The sequence below is a fragment of the Alexandromys fortis genome, unplaced genomic scaffold (assembly GCF_014885135.2).
Source record: "Alexandromys fortis isolate MF-2015 unplaced genomic scaffold, M_Fortis_MF-2015_v1.1 scaffold_4, whole genome shotgun sequence".
Taxonomy (NCBI): Eukaryota; Metazoa; Chordata; class Mammalia; order Rodentia; family Cricetidae; genus Alexandromys; species Alexandromys fortis.
In genome coordinates, this window is record NW_026067944.1 from 21,266,175 (window position 1) to 21,270,062 (window position 3,888).

Below are 3,888 nucleotides of genomic sequence, written 5' to 3' on the forward strand. Positions count from 1 at the left end.
GCATAGTCAACAAGACATAGCAACAGCTTACAGAATGGGAAAAGATCTTTATTAACCCCACATCAGACAGAGGGCTGATCTTCAAAATATACAAAGAACTCAAGAAATTGGTCATCAGAAGAACAAAAAATTCAATAAAAATTGGGGTAGAGATATATACAGGGAACTCTAAACAAATAAAGCTAAAATGGATAAAAGACACTTAAAAAAATACACAACATCCTTAGCTATCAGAGAAATTCTAATCAAAACAACTCTGAGATTCCATGTAAGGATGGCCAATATCACACTGATGATAGCTTATGCTAGAGAAGACGTGGGGTAAAGAGAACACCCCTCCACTGCTGGTGAGAGTGCAAACTTGTACAATTGCTTTGGAAATCACTATGGTGATTTCTCAGAAAATTAGGAAACCTACCTCAAGACCCAACAATACCACTTTTGGTTATATAACCAAAGGATACTCAATCATACTACAAGGACATGTGCTGAACTATGCTCATAGCAGCATTATTTGTCATAGCCAGAACTTAGAAACAACCTAAATGCTCCTCAACTGAAAAATGGATATTGAGGATTTGGTATATTCACACAATGATGTACTACACAGCAGAAAAAAATAATATCTTGAAATCTGCAGACAAGTGGATGGATCTAGAAAATATCATATTGAGTGAAGTAACCCAAAAGCAGGAAGACAAAAATCATATATACTCACCCATAAGTGACTTTTAGACATAATGTAAAGAAAAAAAAACAGCCTAAAATTCACAATCCCAGAGAACCTAATCAACAAAGAGAACCCTAAGATCAACATACATGGATCCAATCTTCATGAGAAGTTGAAAAAGAAAAGGTCTCCTAAGTAAATTGGAAGCATAAGGATCATTGGAAAGGGTAGAAAAGGGAAGGAAGGGAGGAGTGTGGAGAAAGATATATAGCTCAATAAAAATAAATAAACATTTTTTAAAAAGATAAAACAAATGCCTATTAATAAATTTATCCTATAGAAGGAATGATCTAATCAATGACATCATAAAACTTTCCTGCTGGGAACCAGCCTTGATAAAAATACCTCACCTGGGTAAGAGTATTGGGATTTAGAAATGTAATAGAAATATGAAGAAGTAGATAAAAATAATAAAATAGAGAAACATATAGGATAATATCAGGAGGGAATTCCAGTGGGTACTGAAAATTTACCCATGTTTAATTTCCAACTTTTTAAAATAACCCTGACCCCAAAAGGAAGGAGTAAAAGACTGTATTAACATGATACAAGGAAATAAACATACCAATTGAAGGTGGCAGGCTACATTCATAGTTCTGTTGCTGGAACAAAACAAGTCATGTTTACACCCTAGACAAACACATTCTGTAGGCAATCCACTCGCTTGGTGGAATCCCAAGTTATCTCTATAAAGGTAACTGGAACTTAGTTGAATCCTTAGACGCTTGTTTGAGATAGGAACAATCGACTTCTCTATTCCTGGGGAACAAGGTCTAGCAATTAACCGCACCAGTTGACAACAACCTTGAGACAGCAGAACGTGCTGAACAATATCTAGGTGTAGACTTTGTTTGAGGTAAAAGCACAATAACCTTGACTGGAACTAGAGGAAAGTTCCAAGTCTCTGACATTTGGAAAATGTGGGAACAGGTTCACATTTTCAGGCCTCCACAGTCTCCTGTAAGATATTGACACAAATGGTGAACCATCCTATATGTATGAGTTGAAACAATATTACAATATGATGTGGGACATATAACAGGTGTTCAGCAGGTTTTCCCACAAGACAAATGGCTCGCTGATGAGGAGCCCACCTCGGGAGGCCATGAATTTATTTTAAATGACCAGTCACTTCTGTCTGGAATATTTCTTATGTGCTACTGAATCTCTTCCCTAAGAACTGCAATTGAGTGGTTTCCACTGGATGCTTACTTCATGTAAATATTCCATCTCTTGGGGACACATAGAGCTATGGATAGTGAGAAAGATGATTTCTGTTTAATCCCCATAACTCTGATGAACAGAACACTAGGATGTTTTTCATTATTCAGATTGACATAGGATAGTAATAGTTTTCTCAGTCACAAAGGTAGCTAATTTTAAGATACAAAACATATTCAAAACAATCTGGTTGGCTCTAGATACAAATGCAAGAGGTCATTTTCCCAGTGTTGTTTATTGCTCATTCAAAGAAAGGCTAGAAGCAGCTTTAGTAGACATAGCTTTCCCAGTAATTGACTTTTTGCACATAGTCCCAGTCTCAGTTATGTTGCAGGATCAAGGTTAGTCAGCGGATTGTTTATTTTTTTGTCTTGGAACCCTGAAAACCCTAACAATTTAAAATATCTGCATGGCCAAATGTTACTAACTGGCTGGTCAACCTGACATCCTGAGCCTAAGACAAACTATGTGATTTTTCTTGTGTTATTAGAATAGGAAGGGGCCCAAAAATGCAATATATAATTTTGCAGAATTTGACTGAGAAAGGAGAGGGAGTGGAGGCAGCTATTTTGAGTTATACAGAGAGATACTGGAAAAAGCTGTGCAGAATGTGAGTGTTGTGTGAGAAATGAAGAATCATTAATTGAATCATTCATTCAATGAATGAGTGAAAGAATGAGTGAATTAATGATGTATAAGAAGTGTGTGAGAAAGTGTGTGTTTGTGTGAGAGAGAGCTATGTGAAAGAGTACTGTGGAACTATGGAAGGATCCAGTATAGAAGGTAGGGCCTCCATTTTCAAACCTGGAGACAAGGCAGCAGTGGAAAAAAATGGTGATCTGAAAAGGTGAGAGGGTATAGGAGGGAGGGAGAATATAAGAATAGGAAAAATATTTAATTTGTTAAGTGATAGAGGTAGAAATTGAAGGATGAATATAAGAAAGAATTCAAGAGGCAAGGGAAGAAAGCTGTGGTATATACTGGTGCTAAAATGTATGTGTGTGTGTGTGTGTGTGTGTGTGTGTGTCTGAATATCCATGTTTGTGTGATGGTGCATGATAGTGGGGGTATTTTAGAAGTCATTTTATTGGCTTTTTATTTATATAATTCTCTACTACAGCCAAATGGCAAAAGTAAAGTTTTCATGAGATTAAAAATTCTAGTTTCCAAACCTAAAAGCCCCTTGGCTGAACAATGGATAGAGATGATGTGGTACATTTATACAATGGATTATTACACAGCAGAAAAAGTAATGACATCTTGGAATTTGAGAGCAAATGGATGGATCTAGAAAACATCATTTTAAGTGAGGTAACCCAGAACCAGAAAGACAACTACAATATTTACTCAAACGTGAATTTTAGACAGAAAGCAAAGAAAAACAAGGATACAATTCACAATCCCAGAGAACCTAGACAATGAAGAGGACCCTAAAAGAGACATACGTGGATCTAATCTATATGGGAAGTAGAAAAACACAATGTCTCCTGAGTAAGTTGGGAGCATGAAGATCATGGAAGAGTGTAGAATGGAAGGGGAGGCAAGAAGGGGAATGAAGAAAAATATGTAGCTAAATAGAACAGTAATTCTAGTTCTCAACAGTCAGGTAGACTGCATGAGTTTGACCTCAGACCTGCATGTATGTGAGGCTGAGTCACTTGCTCTTCTTGTGGGACTCCTAACAATAGGAGCAGAGTCTGTCTCTGACTCTTTTCCTGCTTTGGGGGCCCTTTTTCTTCTGGATTGCCTCATCCAGCCTTAATATGAAGGGAGGTTCCTAGTCTTATTACAACTTGATGTGCTATGTTTTGTTGATATCCCTGGGAGACCAGCACTTTTCTAAAGGGAGAAAGAGTGGATTGGGGGAGGGAACTGAAAGAAAAGGGGGGAGGAAGAAGGGAATCTCGAGTTGAGATGTAATATATGAGAGAAGAATA